Here is a 26,523-nt window from a genome sequence, read left to right on the forward strand (position 1 = left end):
ATTAACATTAACAGCAGCACCCCAAAATGAGTTCCTTGTGGTCAGGGTTCATGTCCATCAGCTCTATTGTGCTGTATTTGCTCAAATCCTTAGTACAATGAGCCCTTTGTACAGTGCTCTGCACACTGTGAGTGCTTACTAAATCCCAGTGATTGATGGAATGATGTTGGAGAATGAAACTTTAAGACTCACCTTTCCCAGAGGTTTGACAGCAGCACCTAGGATAAAGGGCAAATATGAAAGGTGAAATTCAACAAAGCCTTGGAAAGAATATACCTAGAAAATCGTGGGGTCATCAGCCTAGCTTCTAGCTTTGGTCTTCTCATTTGTAACAGTGGGGGTCAGAGAGATTGTGAGTCATGTGGGACAGTCTGTCCATCTCATAACCTTGAGTCTATCCTAACGCTTAAGACAGAGTAAGGTTTTACATCGCATAATTCATACCTTGAAATCACCCCTACTCTCTGGCGACTACACCAAAGGTTAGTGCAGGCCAGGCAAAACCAATTACAAAACTTCACCATCTCAGTGGAAATTAGCAAAGCAGCGGATTTGTGGAGGGAGGGCAATGCAGGCCAGGGGAAGGACATGGGCCGGGGTCAATGGCGGGACAGTTGTAAAGGAGGCACGGTGAGGAGATTAGCGGCAGAGGAGCGGAGGGTGCGGGCTGGGCTGGAGAAGGAGAGAAAGCCCTTAGCTAAAAACCTTAGTTAAAACCCCAAACAGAACTGGGGTGATACCAAAGTTTAGGCCCAAATCATAGATCATCAAAAGGTGCTCACCTGTGAGGCCCAAAAATGCCAAAAAGAGGACTAGGAAGACCCCTCCTATCTTCATGATGGAAGCAGTAGTGGAGATTGTGGTGCCTCCTTTGATCAAACCCCCCTATATATAGGACAAATGAAGAGGGAGTTGTTCCTAGGCGTTTACAGCATGACGTTACGCAATCAGTTTGGGGACAGTCCCTAGTTAGGGAGAAGGCTTTTTTCCTCAACTGTATTTGTATAGAAACAAGCAGTGCTGGGAACTTGGGGGTAATTAGAAAGGCTTATGAAATATCAACTCAAGAAGCTTTCTGAAATGCACACTCCCTAGGAGTATTTGAGACAAAAACAAGGGCCAGGAAGTCTTCCTAAATCATGAAGAGGGGGTAAATTTCAGCAAGAACACGGGCTTGGGAGTCCAAAGTCGTGGGTTCCAATCCCGGCTCCACCACTTGTCTGCTGTGGGACTTTGGGCAAGTCACTTCACTTCTCTGTGCTTCAGTTCCCTCATCTGTAAAATGGGGATTGAAACTGTGAGCCCCATTTGGGACTAAATAATTAGGTTGTATCTGCCCCAGTCCTTGGCAGATAGTAAGTGCTTAACAAATGCCATCATTATTGTGATTGTTGTTATTATTATCATTGTTATTATCAGTCAGGTGGACGGATGATCTCTTTTCGATGATGATGATGATGGCATTTTTTAATCAATCAATCAATCAATCAATCAATCGTGTTTATTGAGAGATTACTATGTGCCAAGCACTTTTCTAAGCACGAGGGGATACAAGGAGATCAGGCTGTCCCACGGGGGGCTCAGAGTTTTAATCCCCATCTTGCAGATGAGGTAACTGAGGCACAGAGAAGTGAATTGACTTGCCCAGAGTCACATAGTAGACAAGTGGCAGAGCCGGGATTAGAACCCACGACTTCTGACTCCCAAGCCCGGGCTCTTTCCAATGAGCCACGCCGCTTTTGATACCACCGGAGGCCTTCAGAAGGAGGAAGAAATGGCCGAGAAACCCTGATTGCAGAAATTAAACATTTCCAGGACCCGAACACATTAACACCGATGACGATCAAAGGCCGTCGAGTCGTTTCCGACTCATAGCGACCTCACGGACACGTCTTCTCCAGAACGTCTCATCTTCAGTAGTCATTCTCGTATCATCTATCCGTAGAGCTTTCTCAGTAAAAAATACGAAAATGGTCTATACGACTGCCTTCTTCTGTGCAGTAAACGACTTGAGTCTCCGCGGTCGTCTTTGATCAACACTCGATCATCTGCCTTTGACACTTTCCAGGCCGCCGCTGCCCAGCACAGGACAATCAACTTTGTCTGACACGTTGGCTTAGACGCTTTTCTGTTACGGGTAACCCTAGCGAGAGAGTATCACCAAATGGCATAGCTCTAAGCTTCACTGGCGTACGCAAACTCTCCTGCCACGATAAGGCATTGATTCATTGGTGGTACAGTAACACTGACCAACTACTGTACAGAGACCCAATTGTTTAAAGCAAATAAATTGTCCTTGCTCTCGCCTAGTAAATCATTATGCCAATCAGTCAAATTTATTGAGTGTTTACTGCGTGCAGAGCCTTGTTCTAAGCGCTTGAGAGAGTAGAGTACAACCGAGTTGGAAGACACATTTCCTGCTCACAAGCTCAGGGTTTACCACAAGGGTTTGTCTAGGGGGTTTAATAGTAGTAGTAGTAGTAGTAGTAATAGTAGTAAAAATAATAGTAAGAACAATAATTCATTCAATCGTATTTATTGAGCACTACTGTGTGCAGAGCACTAGGGCCTACAATGTGTCAAGCATCATTCTAAGCACTGGAGTAGATGCAAAATAATCAGCTCCCCCATGGGGATTACTGTGTAAGTAGATGGGAGAACGGGTATTGAATCCCCATTTTGCAGATAATAATGATGGGATTTATTAAGCGCTTACTATTTGCAAAGCACTGTTCTAAGTAATGGGGAGGTTATAAGGTGATCAGGTTGTCCCACGGGGGGCTCACAGTGAATCCCCATTTTGCAGATGAAGTAACAGAGGCACAGAGAAGTGAGGCGACTTTCCCAAAGTCACATAGCTGACAATTGGTGGAGGCGGGATTTGAACCCATTTCCACTGACTTCAAAGCCCGTGCTCTTTCCACTGAGCTACGCTGCCGAGGAGGGAACTGAAGCAAGGGGAAATGAAGTGACGTACCCAAGGTCCCACAGCCAAATGGCAGAGCCTGGATGAAAACCCAGGTCCTTTGACTCCCATTCCCACATTCCTTCTAGTAGGCCAAGAACCAGCTGCTGTGCTGGGATGTCCCACTAGTGCTACTACTAGTAGAAATAGTTGAAAAGCCCCGATTTGACCATGATTATCCCCCTAGATGATTGTAGGATGCTCACCCAGTGGCATATGTAATTTAGGCACTGTCTTAAAAAGTAACGTGTATAAACAGAAATGATCTCACCTTCTTTTTTTCTGGTGAGAATTTCATTTCCAAGGAATCATTTCCACCTCAGACAGACCGCAGAGGTGTTGGATTTTTCCCAGTCGGTGACTATCCGACAAACATGGGGGCTTCAGTGGTTCCAAGAGAATGATTTTTTAATGCTATTCATTAAATTCTTACTGTGTGCCAGGCATTCGAGGTACCCTGTGGGTCGCTAAGTGCTGAGGTAGATGCGTGCTAATAAATTGGACATGTCCACACATTTCCCTAATGGGGCTCACAGTCTTAACCCCCATTTTACAGGTAAAGTAACTGAGGCAGAGCCGGGATTTTTCAACCCAGGTCCTCTGGCTCCCTGACCTGGACTCTTTCCAGTAGACCATATTGCTTCCCAGATTTTTCCAGGATTTGACTGGGCAATCTCAGGAATCTGAATAGAAATATCCCCCCTCTGCCTTCATGACTCTCCACAAAGAGATTCATTCGTTCATTCATTCAGTCAGTCGTATTCATCGGGAACTTAGTATGTGCAGAGCACTGTACTAAGCACTTGCGAGAGTATAATGTAACAATAAAGAGACACATTTCCTGCCCACTTCGAGTTTACCATCTACAGACTGTATCTCTTTGTGGGGCCGGAGCAGGTTGGGGAGGAAAATTCGCCTGGCCGCTCTTGGGGTTCTGACACCCACCCTAGAATGCAGCCCCATGATTAGCATCCTTAAAACCCATTCTACCTTCCCAGTTCCAACCTCCCATCTAATCGACAATCCCTCATTTCCTCTTGCATCTAGGACACCTTTCCTTTCATGTCCTGCCAACACCTCAAACTGGACATTGTCCACAACTGACCACCACTGGGTCTGTCCCAGAAACTCCCAACCTTAGCGTCATATGCTCAACTCCTGTATTCAGTACTGGGGTAAATACAAGATACCAACTCTGTTACATTGTACTCTCCCAAGTGCTTAGTACAATGCTCTGCACACAGTTAATGCTCAATAAATACAATAATAATAATGTTAACATTTTTCTAGTGCATACTGTGTGCAAAACACTGTTCTAAGCACTGGAGAAGTTACAAGGTGATCAGGTTGTCCCACGGGGGGCTCACAGTCTTCATTCCCATTTTACAGATGAGGTAACTGAGGCCCAGAGAAGTGAAGTGACTTGCCCAAAGTCACCCAGCTGGCAATTGGCAGAGCCGGGATTTGAACCCCTGACCTCTGACCCCAAAGCCCGGGCTCTTTCCACTGAGCCACGCTGCTTCCCTATGACTGATGGATTGAGAGATTGGACACAGTCAAGCTGTCAGCGTGGCTTAGTGGACAGAGCACGGGCTTGGGAGTCAGAAGGTCCTGAGTTCTAATCCTGGCTCCACCGCATGGCTGTTGCATGACCCTGCACAGGTCACTTCACTTTTCTGGGCCTCAGTTACCTCATCTGAAAACGGGGATGAAGACTGTGAGCCCCATGTGGGAGATCCTGTGTCCAATCTGATTACCTTGTATCTATCTATCTATAGATTATTATTATTATTACCATGGAAAGAGCTGGTAGAGAACATTGAAGCCAATAATAATGATAATAATGGTATTTGTTAAACAGTTACTCTGTGCCAGGCACTGTACTAAGCGCTTGCGTGGATCCAAGCAAATTGGGTTGAACACACTCTCTGTCCCATGTGAGGCTCAGTGGTTAGGATTTCTTTGTTTAAATATTAGAGATGGCTCGGACATATGCCATCTCCTTGAGAAGAACCATTTGCAAGTTTGGCCCGCAATGCCAGCTAGACTATAAGCTTGTTGTGGGCAGGGAACCTATCTGATAATTCTGTTTCATTGTGCTTTACCAAGTACTTAGTACAGTGCCCTTCCAAGTGCTCAATAAATGAAACTGATTATTTAATTGGTAGAATCCATCTCTCCCCTCATAATCTCTAAAGACAACTCAATTATCTCTGTTAAAAACAGATTCATGATCATTGGATTCAAAGCTCCTCAGCAGCTGTGACTTTCCTCTCTGCTCTTTTCCCCTTTTATGTTCCAGCTTTCATTCTTTCCTTCTCCCGCGCTCACCTCCTAACTGAATCTCATCCTTGGCAGCTGATGGGGCCCATTTTTTGTTTGATGTGGAATTCCCTCCCATCTCATATCCAATACACTGGAAACCATATCCCTGCCCACCTTCAAATCCTTCCTAAAAGAACAACTCTTCCAAGAGGTGTGCCCCGACTAATTCCCACCTCCAAATTATTCCCTAATACCCCCTTTCAGGATCGCATCTGGAGAGTTTCCAGTCCTCTACCAGTCTCGAGCTATGGGAGGGAGAGTGAAGCAGAGGACTACCCAGTCCATTCCTAGCTTGGGCAGTGGCTAGTGAGTGGAAGGCCATCTGCTATCAGTCAAAACTCACCCGTGCAGGGCAGCACCGTCATTAGAGAGCGTCGAGGGTGGAGACTCGAGTTTATTGTACGGAAGGCGGCGATGGTAAACCACTTCCAGATTTTTACCACAAAAACTCTATGGATATACTACGGGAATGGTTGCAGAGGGAGAGCGGGGCGTTCTGGGAGAGATACGTCCGTGGTGTCGCTATGGCTCGGAAATGACTCGACTCCATCAATCAAGACAAGAACCTTAACACATATGCACCCATGTGCAAGAGTTTGTACCGCTCATTTTGTCATGTTTTGCTTACATTTGTTTTCCCAGTTGCCTCAGTTTCCCCTTTATGTAGCTAAATTTTTCCTCTTATTACAAGTATACAATTTGGGTTTGCCTGCCTCCCCTGTTAAGTTGTTCATTCCTCAAAGATAAGGGCAGCATTCGTGCATTTAACCTATGCTCCCAAGCACCTCGGTAGCCTTCGGCACGTAGTTGATGCTCAATAAAACCGATGACGATGAACATGGATGTTAGGGTTACCGACACATTACCACTACCAAAAACAGAACATCAAGTTAGTTAGGTGGACCATTCATTCACTGATTCAAGCGTATTTATTGAATGCTTACTGTGCGCAGAGCAAGGCACTAAGAGCTTGGAAAGTACAATTTGGCAACAAATAGAGAGAAATCCAACCCAGTAATGGCCATTTCTTAATAAGGGAAATTGTGGCCCATAACGGGCAGATAGACAGAAAGAATGAGGCCAACAGTGCTTTAGAATGTTCTTTCCTGAATGAACATTTGGAATGACAAGAATGACAGGGTTGCTTCTGGCAATTTCCCAGCAAGAGTAAGCCCAGACCAAACTTCCTCGGTTTCAGCAAGGGCCTTTATGCTTCAGTTTAATTTTTCCGCCACTTTTCCTGAGGAGAAACAAAAATGGAATGATATGTGCTGTCAAAGAATAAAGTTGCTTTTCACATAGTTCCTTAGAAAAGTGTGCTGCCTAGAAACGTTTCCCAGCTCTTCCCTTTCTCTCCACCCAACAGCCACCATCTTGCTTTAAAGGACTGCTTCAAACACACCAGCCTCTTCACTGGTCTTCTAACCTCCAGTCTCTCCCCTCTTCAGTCCATACCCCATGCTGCTTTTCAGAGCACCTTCCCCAAATATGGGTCAGTTCCCATCTCCCCACTCCTCAGAAACTTCCAGTGGTTACTCATCTCCCTCCACCTCAAACAAAAAGACCTCCTCATTTGCTCCAAGGTCTCCACCACCAGCTCTCTTCTTTTCGTCTCTCCTTTTTTGCATATCGGCTCTCATCCTCTTCTATTCCCCAGCTCCCCCTATTCTCTCCTCCCAAGACCACCTCCGAATTGGACCTTTCTCTCATCTCATCAACCTCTACTTGCTCACGTTTTTCCCCTGGCCCGGAGCTCTTTCTTTTTCACTCCCAAATCCACCAAGCTTCAGTCTTCCCCAGAGTACTTCAGAGCACTTTAAAATCCCTCCTTCTCCAACAATCCAAAGCCATCCCCAGTACATATAGATAGATAGACAGATAGATAGATAGATAGATAGATAGATATTTCTCTATATCTATATCTACAACCATAGCTATACTAATTATTCTGTCTGTCCATATGTCTCTATGTCTATATGGCTCTCTATGTCTCTATGACGTTGTAGACATAGAGAGAGAGAGAATCACTAGTTTTAATTATGGTAGTTGTTAAGCACTTACTATGTGCCTAGCACTGTTCTAAGCATTGGGGTAGATGATAACGAGTTAGTCAGGTTGCACACAGTCCCTGTCCCACATGGAGCTCACACTCATCCCCATTTTACCCATGAGGGAACTGAGGCATGGAGGAGTTAAGTGACTCGCTCAAGGTCACCCAGCAGACAAGTGGTGGAGCTGGAATTAGAACCCAGGGCTTCCCGACTCATAGACCCATGCGCTATCCACGAGGCCGTGTTGCTTCCCCATTGGTTGTTTGATCGATAGATTGATTCTGGGACCCTACAGGTGGGGGCTGCAGTTCTAAAACTCCATAGACAGGGTACCATTCTGGAACCTCACAGATGGAGTGTACTTCTGGAACCATTGACGCTTTATTGGGCTCGGGGTTGGCAAGAGAGGAGATTAAGATTACAGTTCCATCCAATTCCCTCTTGACCCCCATCTCCCTGTCCAGTTTTTCAGATCACTAGAGGAGATCAGAGTACTCTTTTCTTTTTTAAAATCAAAAATGGTATTTGTTAAGTGCTTACAAAGTGCCAGGAACCGTACAAAGAGCTGGGGTAGATACAAGATCATCAGGTGGGAAACAACCCTTGTCCCACCTGGGGCTCCCAGGTTTAATTCCCATTTTACAGATTAGTTAACTGAGGTCAAGGGAAGTTAAGCAACTTGCCCAAGGTCACCCAGCAGACAAGTGGTGGAGCTGAGATAAGCACCCAGGTCCTCTGACTCCCAAGCCTTTCCACTAGGCCATATCACCACCCTCCAGTTATTGATAATCCTTCTGAATTATACAACGGCTAAACACTTTAGGCACACATTAGCATAACAGAAACGACCCATCACCCTCACAATTCCTTATATTTGCACTCACCGGCTGGCTACGTCAAGAAAACACTTATTACTGTAGGTCACTCCATTAGTACCACACACCGGATCATAATTCTGTGGACACACGGTGTCCAGTTGTGTTATCTGAAAAGGTGAGATCATACTTTAGAGCGAAACTTCCCTATGGCATCTCCCAAAGAATGAGCAGCCAAACACGATTCGATAAATGACATTCTTGGGAAAATGTACATTTGATCCCTCCACTCTGAATCACATGGTTTATGAAAAAAGTCTGCCTTGAGAAAGCGAGGCTTTGACGATGCCCGTTGTTGGGTGGGGACCGTCTCTCTATGTTGCCGATTTGTACTTCCCAAGCGCTTACTACAGTTCTCTGCACGCGGTAAGCGCTTAATAAATACGACTGAATGAACGAATGAATGAGTGATGATCCTGTCTCTCATGTTGGTGATTCTACTGTTTGTTCATTAGAGTACGCTTGTCTGGCTGCCGATAGGTATCTCTTGCACTCTTGGAAAGTAGCATTCTCCCCCTCTAGATTGTGAGTGCTTTGTGGGGAAGAATGTTTCTGTTTGTGGTTCTATTGTACTCGGCTGAGTGCTTAGTACAGTGAGAGGCACACAGTAAGCGCTCAATAAATACAACTGAATGAATGATACCTGTCTATTTGTTTTGTTTTGGTGTCTGTCTCCCCCTTCTAGACCGTGAGCCCGTCGTTGGGTAGGGATTGTCTCTATCTGTTGAAAAATTGTACTTTCCAAGCACTCAGTAAGCTGCTCTGCACACAGTAAGTGCTCGATAAATACGATTGAATGAATACATGAATGAATTGATGGCAACAACATCAATTGTTGCCATTGAGTGTTCTGGGCTGGTAGGCGTTGACCTGCCTTGGATTTTGCACATTTCCCCTAACTCCAAGACAGATGCCTGTCCTTTCAGAGTTCACCTGGTAAAGACTTTTAGCATAATTAACATTAACAACAGCACCCCAAAATGAGTTCCTTGTGGTCAGGGTTCATGTCCATCAGCTCTATTGTGCGGTATTTGCTCAAATCCTTAGTACACTGAGCCCTTTGTACAGTGCTCTGCACACTGTGAGTGCTTAATAAATCCCAGTGATTGATGGAATGATGCTGGAGAATGAAACTATTAGACTGACCTTTGCCAGAGGTTTGACAGCAGCATCTAGAATAAAGCACAAATATGAAAGGTGAAATTCAACAACGCCTTGGAAAGAATATACCTAGAAAATCGTGGGGTCATCAGCCTAGCTTCCAGCTTCAGTCTTCTCATTTGTAACAATGGGTGTAAGAGAGATTGTGAGTCATGTGGGATAGTCTGTCCATCTCATAACCTTGGGTCTATCCTAGCACTTCAGAGAATGTAAGGTTTTTACATCACATAATTCATACCTTGAAATCACCCCTACTCTCTGGTAATGCACCAAAGCCTAGCTCAGGCCAGCCAAAACCAATCACCAAATTTCACCGACTCAGTGGAAATTAGCAAAGCAGCGAAGCCTAGTGGATAGAGAATGGGCCCGGGAGTCCGAAGGACCTGGGTTCTGAGGACCCGGCTCTTCCACTTGTAACTCTGTGCCTCAGTTACCTCAACAGTCAAATGGGGATTAAGATTGTGAATCCCATGTGACACAGGGACTGCGTCCAACCTGATTAGCTTGTATCTACCCCAGCACTTAGTACAAGAGAAGCAGCATGGCTCAGTGGAAAGAGCCCGGGCTTTGGAGTCAGAGGTCATGGGTTCAAACCCTGGCTCCGCCAATTTTCAGCTGGGTGACTTTGGGAAAGTCACTTCACTTCTCTGGGCCTCAGTTCCCTCATCTGGAAAATGGGGATGAAGACTGTGAGCCCTCCGTAGGACAACCTGATCACTTTGTAGCCTCCCCAGTGCATAGAGCGGTGCTTTGCAGATAGTAAGCATTTAATAAATGTCATCGTTATTATTACAGAGCCTAGTACCTAAGTGAGCACTTAACAAATACCGTAAAAAATCCTTTCAAAGTTGAAACAGAGCACCACTGACAACACACCTGCCAGAACCTCAAAGCTGGCACATCTCTGGGCTCCTCCTGCAAGACTTCCATTGACCCTGTGTTCCTAGCCCAGTCCGCTCGGACTATTAAGCTACATTGCACAGGAGAGTGTGACCTGCCCGAGCTGACACGGGTCACTTAACCCCACTCGCCCTGGCAGTAGAAACTCACCTGAGAAACAGATAAAGGCCATAGTGAGGAGGAGGATTTTGCCAGCAAGCTTCATGGTGAAGGAAGGAGCTGAGTGTGTCTCCCAAGATGCCGGTGCCGACTGAGTCTCTCGAAGACCCTGGAGGAATTTATATAATTCCCAGGATGGCGGTTTCTCCGCCTTCGTTATGTAAATCGGTTCTCATCAGCTCGGGAATTTGTTGAGTCTACAGCGTATTGCGAGTAAACATGGTTGTGAATTTCCAGGGCAAACATTTCTACATGGCGTTGTTGTGAACCTACCATGCAAATAAATTAAGAATTCTCTGGGAAACCTACCTCTGCCTCTGGTGATGGTACTGACAATTTTGTTGATGGGTGATTAAAAGGGAATGAGGACATTTTAATGGGATTGCTTTTTGGGATGCAGGATTCTGGAAACAGTGAGGGCTAAGATGCAGAAGGGCAGGGCTGCGTGTTGAAGTGCCAACATGGCTGCCTAGCCACGGACGGCCCTCATTTCCTCTTCCCCACTCCCTTCTGTGTCGCCCTGGTGCTTAGATTTGCATTCTTTATTCACCTCTCCCTCAGTCCCACGATACTTAGGTTAAAATCTGTAATTTCATTCATTCATTCAATCATATTTAATGAGTGCTTACTGTGTGCAGAGCACTGTACTAAGCGCTTACGAAGTACAAATTGGCAACATATAGAGACGGTCCCTACCCAACAGTGGGCTCACAGTCTAGAAGATGGTAATTTATTTCTATTAATGTCTGTATTAGGTATTTTCCTGCCTGGAGGAGGGAAGCTGGGCCAGATGATTAGTACAGTGCTTAAGCGCTTAGCACAGTACTTATTGCACTCAGTAATCAATAAATACGATAGAACTGAATGGATGAATGATTCTCAGAGTGCCTTTCAGATCTAGGATTCTGGACTCCTATTTGGCGTTTTCTTTTCTCACCTCAGGTCCACAGTTTGATCGCTTTCCGAAGTGCTGTTGTCAGCAATAGCCTGCATTTGGGACAGCACAGAAGTAAACAAGATGATGCTGACGCGGAATAGGCTGTGAGTAGCCTCACTCAACAAAGTACAATCACGAAAAGCAGGCTCGAGAAGCTTCTTCAACAACCCGGGAAAACCCCTCCATTCGGGGAGTAGTAAAGCTCCCAACCTTCGATTTACCTCGGCCAGTGCCTCATTAAGGAAGATCTCTCAAGGTGGAGGAGTTATGGCTGCTGTTGTTCACTGGGGATGAGTCACAGAAAGTCCCTTTCACTGCCAAGGACCCATGGCTGCGTAGCCACAACCAGCCCTCATTTCTTCTTCCCCAGTCCCTTCTGTGTCGCCCCGAAGCTTAGATTTGCATTCTTTATTCACCTCTCCTTCAGTCGCACGATACTTTTAGGTAAAAATCTGTAATTTCTTTCTATTCATGTCTGTCTCCCCCTCTAGACTGTAAGCTTACTGTGGGCAGGGAACGTGTCTACCAACTCTGTTGGACTCTGCCCTCCCAAGCACTTAGTACAGTGCTTTACACACACGGGAAGCACTCAATAAATACCACTGCTCTATTAATGATCTGAGATCAAAACCAGGACTGGCCAGTGGCAGGATGCCTTGCCGAAGCAGCGTGGCCTGGTGGAAAGAGCACAGACTTGGTATTCAGAAGGACCTGGGTTCTAACCCCAGTTCTGCCACTTGTCTGCTGGGTAACCTTGGGCGAGTCACTTTGCTTCTCTGTGCCTCATTTACCTCCTCTGTAAAATGGGGATTAAGACTGTGTGAGCCCCATGTGAGACAGGGACTGTGTCCAACCTGATTAACCTGTATCTATCCCAGCACTTAGAAAAGTGTTTGACATATAGTAAACAATTAACAAATACCATTACTATTATTAGTATTAGTATTATCCTCCTGCCTTCTTCCACGGTTTATGGCTAGGGAATACTGCAGCCCCTTCACCTGTCTCAATCAGGAAGGCTAACTTTCCATTTGGGGGTTGAGGTAAAATGGGGATTAAGACTGTGTGAGCCCCATGTGAGACAGGGACTGTGTCCAACCTGATTAACCTGTATCTATCCCAGCACTTAGAAAAGTGCTTGACATATAGTAAGCAAATAACAAATACCATTACTATTATTAGTATTAGTATTATTATTATCCTCCTGCCTTCTTCCACAGTTTATGGCTAGGAACACTTCAGCCCCTACACCTATCTCAATCAGGAAGGCTAACTTTCCATTTGGGCGTTGAGGTAAAATGGGGATTAAGACTGTGTGAGCCCCATGTGAGACAGGGACTGTGTCCAACCTGATTAACCTGTATCTATCCCAGCACTTAGAAAAGTGCTTGACATATACTAAGCAATTAACAAATACCATTACTATTATTAGTATTAGTATTAGTATTATCCTCCTGCCTTCTTCCATGGTTTATGGCTACACCTATCTCAATCAGGAAGGCTAACTTTCCATTTGGGGGTTGAGGATGAACTTGACAGCAGAGCTGTGAGGAAAAGGAATCAATCAATCAGCGGTATTTATTCAGCACTTACTGTGTGCGGAGCACTGTACTAAGCGCTTGGGAGACTACAGTACAACAGAGTCGGTAGACACATTCCTCGTGCACCACGAGCTTATGGTCTAGAGGGGAAAGGCAGGAAGGAGTGGAGGAGGGATGGAAGGGAAAGAGGCAAGGATTGGAAGAGGAAGGAAGATGAGGAAAGGAGAGCATGAGAGAGGAAGGAAGAGGAAGTAAAAAGTGTGTCATTCCCCACGCCTCCCCTCGGGTCCTCCCGAAACACAGAGGTGGGATACGAGTGGTTCCTGTTGCTTGACTCAATCAATCAATTAATAGTATTTATCGAGCGCTTACTGTGTGCAGAGCACTGTACTAAGCCCTTGGGAAGTACAAGTTGGCAACATATAGAGACGGTCCCTACCCAACAGTGGTCTCACAGTCTAGAAGGGGGAGATAGAGAACAAAACAAAACATATTAACAAAATAAAATAAATAGAATAGATATGTACAAGTAAAATAAATAGAGTAATAATAAATAAATAGAGTAATAAATAAATAAATAGAGTAATAGACTCCTACCCACCTCCCTTGCCTGAATCACACATGCCTCTTTTCCCCTACCACCATACAAGCAAGGGGTTTTCCCAATCACTCCACGTCAGAGTCTGCCACTTGACCTTCCTGCGGGCCAACGGCTTTTTCAAAAGTGCACAGACTGAGAGGTTCTGAGGGAAAGCTGAAGAGAATCATCTTGGAGAAAGGAAGGTTTAGGGGTGACATAATAACCAGATCCCAGGCTACGGAGAGATCGATGTTGATGAATTGTTTAGCATCCACTGGAGTTCAAGCCCAAGGAAAACAGGTTCAGTGACAGTATTCATTCATTTGAACATATTTATTGAGCACTTACTGTGTGCGAAACACTGTACTGAGCTCTTGGGAGGTACAAGTCGGCTACATAGAGAGACGATCCCTACCCAACAACGGGCTCACAGTCTAGAAGGGGGAGACAGGCAACAAAACAAAACAGGAGAGTTTTCACTAAAGCGGGTGATTTATGAGAGGGATAGAGCAGTGGAATGGGTTCCTTGTTGAAACTGTGGACTCATCATCTCTGAGGAGCTTTATGGAGAATAGACAGTCCCTTATTTAATAATAATAATGATGATAGTAATGATGGTATTTGTTAAGCACTTACTATGTGCCAAGCACTGTTTTAAGCACTGGGGTAAACACAAGGTAATCAGGTTGTCCCACGTGGGGCTTACAGTCTTCAACCCCATTTTACAGATGAGATAACTGAGGCCCAGAGAAGTTGAGTGATTTGCCCATAGTCACAGCTTCCCCGACTAAGCCCTCATTTCTTCTTCTCCCACTCCCTTCTGTGTAGCTCTTGAATTTGGTTTGCAACCTTTATTCACTCCTTCCTCAGCCCCACAGCACTTAGGTGCGTATCCGAAATTCATTTATTTATATTAATGGCTGTCTCCCCCTCCTGACTGTAAGCTTGTTGTGGGCCTGGAATGAGTCTACCAGCTCTGTTATGTTGTACTCTACAAGTGCTTAGTACAGTGCTCTGCCTATCGTAAATGTGCCATAAATATGATTGATTGATTGCATAGTTTAGGTGTTTTTGTGCCTGGAGGCCGGAGGCTGGGCCAGATGATTAGTACAGTGCTTAAGCTCTTAGCACAGTACTTATTGCACACAGTAATCGATAAATACGATTGAATTGAATGGATGAATGATTCTCAGAGTGCCTTTCAGATCTAGGATTCTGAACTCCTCTTTGACTTTTGCTTTTCTCACCTCAGGTCCACAGTTTGATCGCTTTCTGAAGTGCTGTTGTCAGCAATAGCCTGCATCGTGGGACAGCACAGAAGTAACCAAGATGACACTGCCGTGGAAGAGGCCGCGAATAGCCTTACTCAACAAAGCACAATCATGAAAAGCAGGCTCGAAGAGCTTCTTCACAACCCGGGAAAACCCCTCCATTCAGGGAGTAGTAAAGCTCCCAACCTTCGATTTACCTCGGCCAGTGCCTCATTAAGGAAGATCTCTCAAGGTGGAGGAGTTACAGCCCCTGTTGTTCGCTGGGGATGAGTCACGGAAAGTCCCTTTCATAGCCAAGGACTACGCTCCCGACTCTTCTGACTGAACCACCGCATCCCTTCCATCAATTTTAAGTTGCCGAGCCAGAGAAAAGCATCATGAATGCAATAAGATTTTAAATTGGGCCACCTGTCTGGTGGACATTATGATTTTAACTACAGGGAAACTCCCCAAAACAGCTGGAGGCTGAGACAGTTGATCCTCCTTTCCTGCTGACATCAGGATCCGGAAAGGCTCGAAGATTTTATCTCACTAGACCAGAGCTCTCCCGAAGGTCGTCGTTTGGCAGTGAGGGCTATGGTTTTTTTTTATTTTTATGGTACTTGTTAAGCACTTACTACGTGCCAGGCACCATACTAAGCACTGGGGTAATAATAATAATGGCATTTATTAAGCACTTACTATGTGCAAAGCACTGTTCTAAGCGCTGGGGAGGTTACAAGGTGATCAGGTTGTCCCACGGGAGGCTCATAGTCTTAATCCCCATTTTCAGATGAGGTAACTGAGGCACAGAGAAGTTAAGTGACTTGCCCAAAGTCACACAGCTCACAATTGGCGGAGTTGGGATTTGAACCCATGACCTCTGACTCCAAAGCCCGGGCTTTTTCCACTGCTTCTCTAAGACATAAGCTGATCTTGGATATAAGCTGATCGGGTTGGACGCGGTCCGTGTCCCACATAGGGGTCACAGTCTTAATCCCCATTTTACAGAGAAGGTAACAAGCACAGAGAAGTGAAGTGGCTTGTCCAAGGTCACACAGCAGACAAATGGCAGAAGCGGCATTAGAACCCAGGTCCTCCTGATTCCAAGATCCGGGCTCTATCCATTAGTCCACACTGCTTCTTACCCATTCAAAGAAGAGACCCCTTCTGGGTGTGTTTAGAGCCGAGGAGGATGATGTAGGTTTAAGAAACCTGATTTACCAAGATCGCTCCTGAGTGTCATGAAGTATCTGATGATTTCAGTGTTTGGCACAGACTTCTTTTTTGTCTCTATGGCTGACGATCCTTTCCAAGCTCCGGCTCGAAAGAAGCCATTCCTTTTTAATTGCGGTGCATGAAAAGCTGATCTGTTTTCTAGGGAAGCAGCGTGGTTCAGTGGAAAGAGCCCGGGCTTTGGAGGTCGTGAATTCGAATCCCGGCTCCACCACATGTCTGCTGTGTGACCTTGAGCAAGTCACTTAACTTCTCTGAGCCTCAGTTCCCTCATCTGTAAAATGGGGATTAAGACTGTGAGCCCCGCGTGGGACAACCTGATCGCCTTGTATCTCCCCCAGCACTTAGAACAGTGCTTTGCACATAGTAAGCGCTTAACAAATGCTATCATTATTATTATCATTATTATCACGGCTCCCAGATTTCGTAGCGGGTGAGTTGTTCTTTGGTTTTCACTACTGATGGCGAGATGGAAGCCGGGTGCGTCTCTGAGGGAGTTTGTCCGTGAAAATTCAGATGTGCACTTTTTCTGGCCCCGACCATCTGGCTGAGAATTGCTCAGATCCCCGTGGTCAAGGGAGAAAAGGCATGTCCAACCACCTTACTGCTTGCCTTAAAGTCATGTCCCCTTTGCTTCGGGTAGTTATTATTATTAGTGATAATAATTATGGCATTTGTTAAGCACTTTCTCTGTTGCAGGTACCTTACTAAATACCGGGGTAGATTCATTCATTCAATCGTATTTATTGAGCACTTATTGTGTGCAGAGCACTGAACTGAACGCTTGAGAAGTACAAGTCGGCAACATAGAGAGATGGTCCCTGCCCATCAACGGGCTCACAGTATGAGGTAATTGGATTGAATATAGTCCCTGTCCCACAAAGGGCTGACAGGCTTCATCCCCATTTTCCAGATGAGGTGACTGAGGCCCAGAGAAGTGAAGTGATTTGCCCAAAGTCACACAGCGGGCAAGCAGCAGAGCAGGGATTAGAACCCAGGTCCTTCTGACTCCCAAGTCCCTGCTCTATCCACCAGGTCATGCTGCTTTTCCAGCTGACATGGTTGCCCCGTGTTAACGAACCATGACAGCTGTTTGGGCAGTCTTGTCTGTCTCCCCCTTCTAGACCGTGAACCCGTTGTTGGGTAGGGACCGTCTCTCTATGTTGCCGACTTGTACTTCCCAAGCGCTTAGTACAGTGCTCTGCACACAGTAAGTGCTCAATAAATACGATTGAATGAATGAATCCATTCTCCTCACAAGTTCCATTCAGTGAAGTTGGGTTAAGGTGAACATATCTTCATTGTTAGGACTTTTGTTTTAGGATTTCATTTTCTTCGGGTTTTTTGTTTGTCCGCTTATTATGGCATTTTTTAAGTGCTTATTATTTGCTTTGTAACCTTTGGACAAGTCACTTAACTTCTCTGTGCCTCAGTTACCTCATCGGTAAAATGGGGATTAAGACTGTGAGCATCATGTGGGACAACCTCATTACCTTGTATCTACCCAGAGCTTAGAACAGCACTTGGCACATAGTGAGCGCTTAACAAATACCACTGAGGAAGCAGTATGGCATAGCAGATAGAGCACGGGCCTGGGAATCAGAAGGTCATGGGCTTTAATCTCCATTCCACCACTTGTCTACTGTGTGGCCTTGGGCAATTCACTTAACTTCTCTGTGCCTCAGTTACCTCATCTGTGAAATGGGGATTAAGACTGTGAAATACCATCATTATTATCGTTATTATTTGCCAGACACTGTACTAAGTGCTGGGGTAGATACAAGATAATCCACATGGAGCTCACGGTACAAATAATCAGCCCCATATGGGGCTCACCATCTTAATCGCCATTTTACAGATGAGGTAACAGAAGCACCGAGAAGGTGAAGGGACTTGCCCAGGGTCTCCCAGTAGACAAGTAGTAGAGCCAGGATTGGAACCCAGGTCCTCTTGATTCCCAGGGCTGTTCTTTTTCCACCAGGCTATCGTTCGCCATCCCGTTTTACTACTTGGTATTGAGTACGGGCCAGGAGGGATGCTGTTGGAAATGTCCAGAAGCCAGAGGGCATGTCAAGGTGAGTCCAGGCCTCACGATCTTAGAATCAATCAATCAATCAATCGTATTTACTGAGCGCTTACTGTGTGCAGAGCACTGGACTAGGCGCTTGGGAAGTACAAGTCGGCAACATAAGAGACCGCAAAGCGTTGTACGCCAGTCAACGAAGCAACAGTATTTACTGAGTAGGTAGTATGGACAGAGCAGTGCACTCAGTGTTTGGGAGCGTACAATAAAAGGAAAAGACTCAACCCTGACCTCAAAGAGCAAACGAGCTAGTGGGGGAGACCAGCAGACAGAAATTATTTACGAATGTTGGAAACGGGAAAAAAAAATACAATAATAACAATAATGGCATTTAAGACTCAACCCTGTCCTCAAAGAGCAAACAAGCTAGTGGGGGAGACCAGCAGACAGAAATTATTTACGAATGTTGGAAATGGGAAAAAAACAATACAATAATAACAATAATGGCATTTAAGACTCAACCCTGACCTCAAAGAGCAAACAAGCTAGTAGGGGAGACCAGCAGACAGAAATTATTTACTAATGTTGGAAATGGGAAAAAAAATACAATAATAATAATAATGGCATTTATTAAGCGCTTACTATGTGCAGTGCACTGTTCTAAGCACTGGGGCGCTTACAATAATAATAATAATAATAATAATAATAATAATGGCATTTATTAAGCGCTTACTATGTGCAAAGCACTGTTCTAAGCGCTGGAGAGGTTACAAGGTGATCAGGTTTTCCCACGGGGGGCTCACAGTCTTCATCCCCATTTTACAGATGAGGTAACTGAGGCCCAGAGAAGTTAAGTGACTTGCCCAAAGTCACACAGCTAATTGGCGGAGCCGGGATTTGAACCCATGACCTCTGGTTTACAAGGTGACAGGTTACAACAAACGCTAACTCCGGAAGTACAGAACGGTGAATAAGTGAGAAAATCAGTAGCGCACATAAACTCAGATGTAAGCGTGTGCTAGATTAAACAAAAGTGCTAAAGATGGCGGGTAAATTGCCATGACCTGATGGAAGTGGATTAATCGCAGAATGCTTCCTTGATAAAGCAGGCTTTCAGGAAGACTTTAATAGTAATAGTAGTAGTATTTGTAGTAGTAGCAGTAGTACTTATTAAGCCCTGACTGTGTATTAAGCACCCGGAAAGAATTCACAGTTGGGAATTGGACACAATCACGGGATTTAGGAGGAGGTCACAATCTAAAAACACCACTGGTGGTTCCACAGACTTCTCCGTGCCTTAGTTTCCTCATCCGTAAAATGGGGATTAAATCCTACTCTCTCCTACCTACCGTGAACCCTACGTGGGCCGGGCACCGCGACCAACCTGATAACCTGGTTTCTACCTCGGCCCTCGAAACCTAGTAAGCGCTTAACAAACACCCCGATTAGCTCATAATTGTTATTTTGTATAGGAGATTCTGGTCTTCTTTATTGGATTTCTACTTCCTCATCTGCTATTTCATCACTGGACAGTGTGCTGCCTGTGTAATTGAGTTTGTTGACAATAGTCAGTTCTGTGTCGGCAATTAAGTTATCAGCTCGGATGAAGTTTCAGCTTGGGTTGCCTAATGGTCTTCAGAACTGGATTATCGGTCTATAATCTTGGGAGTTCAGATCATTGGCATATCTTCCTGGGTGCGTGCCTTAGTGATGGTCTCTGAAGGTTCAGTTGATATTCGTAACCTGTTTTGGTTTTTAATGGTATTTGTTAAACGTGCTTAACTCTATGCCGGACACTGTGCTAAACGCTGGGGTAGATACAAGCTAATCAGGTTGCTCATAGTCTTAATCCCCCACTAGACTGTAAACTCATTCTGGGCTCAACCCTCCCTCCCTCTGCTCTACCCCCCCTCCCTGCTCCACTGCATTTGTGTATATACATATGTATTTATTATTCTTTTTATTTTATTAATGATGTGTATAGATCTATAATTCTATTTATTTCTATTGATGCCTGTCTACTTGTTTTGTTTGGTTGTCTGTCTCCCCCCTTCTAGACTGTGAACCCGTTGTTGGGCAGAGATTGTCTCTATCTGGTGCCAAATTGTACTTTCCAAGCGCTTAGTGCAGTGTTCTGCACACAGTAAGTGCTCAATAAATATTCATTCATTCAATCGTATTTATCGAGAGCTTACTGTATGCAGAGTACCGTACTAAGCGCTTGGGAAATACAAATCGGCAACATATAGAGACGGTCCCTACCCAACAACGGCCTCACAGTCTCAGAGGGAAGTACAAGTTGGCAACATGTATATGACATTTTCAAATACTTAATCAAGCTGTAGAAAATCAAAGCTGCTGGTGATTTGACACTCAGGTGGCTTTGGAAGAAAGCACGTTTTCAGTTGCGTCAACAGGATATTTACTGAGCACTTACTGTGGTGTTTGTTAAGCGGTCCTTCTGATTCCCAGGCCTGGGCGCTCTCCACTACGCCAAACTGAAGTGAAGTGACTCGCCCAAAGTCACACAGAGGACAAGTGTTGCCAATTTGTACTTCCCAAGCGCTTAGTACAGTGCTGTGCACATAGTAAGCGCTCAATAAATACGATTGATGATGATGATGAAGTGGCAGGTGGGGGATTAGAACTCAGGTCCTCCCAGGCTCATGCTCAATCCACTGGGCCATGTTACTTCTCAATCATCATCAATCGTATTTATTGAGCGCTTACCGTGTGCAGAACACTGTACTAAGCTTCTCAGTCTGTTGAGTTGAAAGAGCTTACTGGAAAATCAAAAGTAATCAATCAATCAATGGTATTGATTGAGCGCTTACTATGTGCAGAGCACTGTACTAAGCGCTTGAAGAGTACAATGCAACAGAATCGGCAGACCCGTTCCACGCCCATAACGAGTTTACAGTAGCATACTCTCTACTCTCCCGGGTTGGAAGGAAAGCAGGTGGGTTGGAACTCAGCTTTGGTAAAAGAAAAAAAATCCGAGAATGGCCATTCAGAAAATAGGCAAATTAGAGTGAAAAATAGGGAAGTAGCATGGTGTAGTAGAGAAGCAGCTTGGCTCGATGGAAAGAGCCCGGGCTTGGGAGTCAGAGGTCATGGGTTCAAATCCCCGCTCCGCCAATTCATCAATCGTATTTATTGAGCGCTTACTGTGTGCAGAGCACTGTACTAAGCGCTTGGGAAGTACAAGTTGGCAACATATAGAGATGGTCCCTACCCAACAGTGGGCTCCCAGTCTAAAAGGGGGAGACAAAACCAAACATACTACAAAATAAAATAGAATAGATATGTCAGCTAGGTGACTTTGGTCAAGTCACCTGGCTTCTCCGTGCCTCGGTTACCTCATCTGTAAAATGGGGATTAAGACTGTGAGCCCCACGTGGGAAAACCTGATCACCTTGTATCCTCCCCAGCACTTAGAGCAGTGCTTTGCACGTAGGTTGCACTTAACATATGCCATCATTATTATTATTATTATTATTATTATTATTATTATTGAGTCAGAGGTCATCGGTTCTAATCGGTGGGTGACCTTGGGCAAGTCACTTCACTTCTCTGGTCCTCATCTGTAAACTGATTCATTCATTCATTCATTCAATGGTATTTATTGAGCGCTTACTGCGTGCAGAGCACTGGACTAAGCGCTTGGGAAGTACAGGTTGGTAACATATAGATATGGTCCCTACCCAACAGTGGGCTCACAGTCTAGAAAGTCACAGTCTATGATGATTAAGACTATGAGCCCAACGTGGGACAGGGACCGTGTCCAACGTAATTGGTTTGGATCCAGCCCGGCGATTAATCCGGGGACCGGCAGCTAATAAGCGCTTAACAAATAGCACAATTATGATTATCATTTTGTGGCAGCGCCGGCAGGAGCGGCCTATCCGATGGGTGGTGAGCACACCACCGACCCGCCTCCGCCCGTGTGGGAGGGACAGCAGATCCCAAGCCTTTTCCTCCCCCTCCCCATTTTAGACTGTGAGCCCAATGTTGGGTAGGGACTGTCTCTATATGTTGCCAATTTGTACTTCCCAAGCGCTTAGTACAGTGCTCTGCACATAGTAAGCGCTCAATAAATATGATTGATTGATTGATTGATTGATTTTCCCGCCCCTGCGGACTCACGGCCACCAGCCTTCTAGATTGTGAGCCTGCTGTTGGGTAGGGACCGTCTCTATATGTTGCCAATTTGTACTTCCCAAGCACTTAGTACAGTGCTCTGCACACAGTAAGCGCTCAATAAATACGATTAATGAATGAAATGAATGAAAAAGGGGGAAGTCCGCTCCTTGCCCGCCGATGGCAGGCAGGGGATAGCCCTGCTCGGCCAGGCCGTAAGATTTTGGAAGGAAGAGCCCCGAACCCCAAAAGGTGTCCTTTCCTGCTTGGCTACTTAACTCTTCTACCATGTCACACCCCTGCAGGTAGTGAGTCACGGTGAGAGCAGTTGTTGATCTCCGGTAGCTACGATTCCGGCCCGTTTACCAGGAGAATACTACTATTTTAAAAAAATAGTATTTATTCCCCACCTATTGTGTGCCAGGCACTGTACTGAGCACTGGGATAGATACAAGCAGTCTATGTCCTGCAAAGGGCTCACAGTCTTAATCCCCATTTAACAGCTGGGGTAACTGAGGCATAGAGAAGTGAAGTGACTTGCCCCAGGTCATACTGCAGTCAAATGTAAAGCAGAGAAGCAGCATGTTGTAATAATAATAATAATAATGATGGCATTTAGTAAACGCTTACTATGTGGAAAGCACTGTTCTAAGCATTGTAACACGTAGAACACGATCCTGGGAGTCAGAAGGTCATGGGTTCTAATCCTGGCTCCCCCAGTTGTCTGCCGTGTGATCTGGGGCAAGTCACTTCACTTCTCTCTGCCTCAGTTACCTTATCTGTAAAATAGGGATGGAGACTGTAAATCCCGTGTGGGACAGGGACCACATCCAACCTGATGAGCTTGTTTCCACCCTGCTGCTTAGTACAGTGTTTGGCACAAAGTAAACTCTTAACAAATACCATTATTGTTATTATTATTAAGTAGTCCAACTGGGATTCGAACCCAGGTCTTCTGACCCCCAACCCATGCTCTATATTATAGACCAGGCTGCTTCCCAATGTGGTCTGTTACTATGGACAAGGTTAGGCAGGGGTATAGGCTGTCAATCTCTGGGTTCCCATGGTTACTCACAGCTCATGTCCATCACTGTCAGGGACTCCACATCCATCCATTCGTTCATTCATTCGATCGTATTTATTGAGCGCTTACTGTGTGCAGAGCACTGGACTAAGCGCTTGGGAAGTACAAGTTGGCAACATATAGAGACGGTCCCTACCCAACAGCGGGCTCACAGTCTAGAAGGGGGAGACGGGCAACAAAACAAAACATATTAACAAAATAAAATAAATAGAACAAATATGTACAAATAAAATAAATAGAGTAATAAATATGTACAAACATATATACATATATACAGGTGCTGTGGGGAGGGGAAGGAGGAACGGCGGGGGGATGGGGAGGGGAGGAGGGGGAGAGGAAGCAGGGGTTCAGTCTGGGAGCTCATCCACATTTTCAGACTGGTGAATAATAATAATAATAATAATAATAATAATAATAATAATAATAATAATAATGGTATTTGTTAAGCGCTTACTATGTGCCAAGCACTGTTCTAAGCTCTGGGGGAGATACAAGGTTATTCATTCAATCGTATTTATTGAGCGCTTACTGTATGCAGAGCACCGTACTAAGCGCTTGGGAAGTACAAGTCGGCAACATATAGAGACGGTCCCTACCCAACAGCGGGCTCACAGTCTAGAAGGGGGAGACGGACAACAAAACAAAACGTATTAACAAAATAAAATAAATAGAATAAATATGTACAAATAAAATAAATAGAGTAATAAATATGTACAAACATATATACATATATACAGGTGCTGTGGGGAGGGGAAGGAGGGAGAGGGAGGAGGGGGAGAGGAATGGCGGGGCTCAGCCTGGGAGCTCATCCACATTTTCAGACTGGTGAATTATAATAATAATAATAATGATAGTGGTATTTGTTAAGTGCTTACTATGTGCCAAGCATTGTTCTAAGCTCTGGGGGAGATACAAGGTTATTCATTCAATCGTATTTATTGAGCGCTTACTGTATGCAGAGCACTGTACTAAGCGCTTGGGAAGTACAAGTCGGCAACATATAGAGACGGTCCCTACCCAACAGCGGGCTCACAGTCTAGAAGGGGGAGATGGACAACAAAACAAAACGTATTAACAAAATAAAATAAATAGAATAAATATGTACAAATAAAATAGAGTAATAAATATGTACAAACATATATACATATATACAGGTGCTGTGGGGAGGGGAAGGAGGTAAGGCAGTGGCGGGGATGGGGAGGGGAGGAAGGGGAGAGGAAGCAGGGGCTCAGTCTGGGAGCTCATCCACATTTTCAGACTGGTGAATTATAATAATAATAATAATGATAATGGTATTTGTTAAGTGCTTACTATGTGCCAAGCACTGTTCTAAGCTCTGGGAGAGATACAAGGTTATTCATTCAATCGTATTTATTGAGCGCTTACTGTATGCAGAGCACCGTACTAAGCCCTTGGGAAGTACAAGTCGGCAACATATAGAGATGGTCCCTACCCAACAGCGGGCTCACAGTCTAGAAGGGGGAGACAGACAACAAAACAAAACGTATTAACAAAATAAAATAAATAGAATAAATATGTACAAACATATATACATATATACAGGTGCTGTGGGGAGTGGAAGGAGGTAAGGCGTGGGGGAGGGGGAGGAGGGGGAGAGGGATGGGGGGGCTCAGCCTGGGAGCTCATCCACATTTTCAGACTGGTGAATTATAATAATAATAATAATAATAATAATAATAATAATGGTATTTGTTAAGTGCTTACTATGTGCCAAGCACTGTTCTAAGCTCTGGGAGAGATACAAGGTTATTCATTCAATCATATTTATTGAGCGCTTACTGTATACAGAACACTGTACTAAGAGCTTGGGAAGTACAAGTTGGCAACATAACTCCCAGGCGGAGCTCACAATCTTAGCAGCGTGGCTCAGTGGGAAGAACACGTGCTTGGGAGTCAGAGGTCATGGGTTCAAGTCCCGGCTCTGCCAGTTGTCAGCTGTGTGACCTTGGGCAAGTCACTTAACTTCTCTGTGCCTCAGCTACCTCATCTGTAGAATGGGGATTGAGACTGTGAGCCCCACGTGGGACAACCTGATCACCTTGTATCCTCCCCAGTGCTTAGAACAGTGCTTTGCAAGTAGTAAACACTTAAATGCCATCAATATTATTATTATTATTAACCCCCATTTTCCAGAGGAGGTAACTGAGGCACAGAGAAGTGATGTGACTTGCCCAAAGTGGCGGAGCCGGGATTCAAACCCACGGCCTCTGACTCCCAAGCCCGGGCTCTTTCCACTGAGCCACGCTGCTGTCCGTCAAGCAGAGTGGCCCAGGCCTGAAGAAAGAGCCCAGGTCTAGGAGTAAGAGGGCCTGGGTTCTAATCCAGCTTTGGCGCTTTGCCTGCCATGTGACCTTGGGCAAGTCACTCGACTGCTCTGTGCCACAGTTTCCTCAACCGCAAAATGGGGCTCCAGTAACTATTCTCCCTCTACTTAGACTGTGAACCTCATGTGGAATAAGGACTTTGTCCAGCCCGATTAGCTTGCCTCTACCCCAGTGCTTAGAAGAGTGTTCCTGACGCATAGTAAGTAGTTAACAAATACCATAAAAGTATTTTCCATCCTACAAGCCTGTACCTCTTCTTCAAAAGGATGCCTATTGCTTGTCATGAATGAATAGATGATCCAGAGGGAGAAAGAGCTCATCCAATCAATCAGGGGTATTTATTGAGTGCTTACTGTGTGCAGAGCACTGTACTAAGTTGTTGGGAGAGTACAATAGAACAGATTTGGTAGACATTCATTCATTCATTCAATCGTATTTATTGAGCGCTTACTGTGTGCAGAGCACTTACTAAGTGGTTGAGAGAGTACAATAGAACAGATTTGGTAGACTTTCATTCATTCATTCAATCGTATTTATTGAGCACTTACTGTGTGCAGAGCACTGTACTAAGCGCTTGGAAAGTACAATTCGGCAACAGATAGAGACATGGCCCTGTCCCCAAGGAGCTTATGGTCCCAGGTCCTTTTCTGTGATTTGCACCTAGTCACTGTAACTCCATCTCAAGTCACTTAACTTCTCTGTGCCTCAGTTACCTCATCTGGAAAATGGGGAGGAAGACTGTGAGCCCCCCGTGGGACAGCCTGATCACCTTGTAACCTCCCCAGCGCTTAGAACAGTGCTTTGCACATAGTAAGCGCTTAATAAATGCCATTATTATTATTATTATTATTATTATTATTATTATTATTATTATCATTATTATCTACCTCACCTCCCAACCTCTCACCCACGTCCTGCTTCTGGCCTGGGACACCCTCCCTTTTCAGGGCC

The 26,523-nt window shown here is 45.1% G+C and overlaps 1 non-coding gene across 1 annotated transcript; it reads left to right on the forward strand.

The window, feature by feature from the left end:
• Window positions 1-5,484: 5,484 nt before the first annotated feature.
• On the forward strand, window positions 5,485-5,623 carry LOC119920130. The gene has a single exon (XR_005447895.1). It is a non-coding gene; the product is annotated as a small nucleolar RNA SNORA7 (small nucleolar RNA).
• The last annotated feature ends 20,900 nt before the right edge of the window (window positions 5,624-26,523 follow it).

The sequence above is a fragment of the Tachyglossus aculeatus genome, chromosome X1 (genome assembly GCF_015852505.1).
Source record: "Tachyglossus aculeatus isolate mTacAcu1 chromosome X1, mTacAcu1.pri, whole genome shotgun sequence".
Taxonomy (NCBI): Eukaryota; Metazoa; Chordata; class Mammalia; order Monotremata; family Tachyglossidae; genus Tachyglossus; species Tachyglossus aculeatus.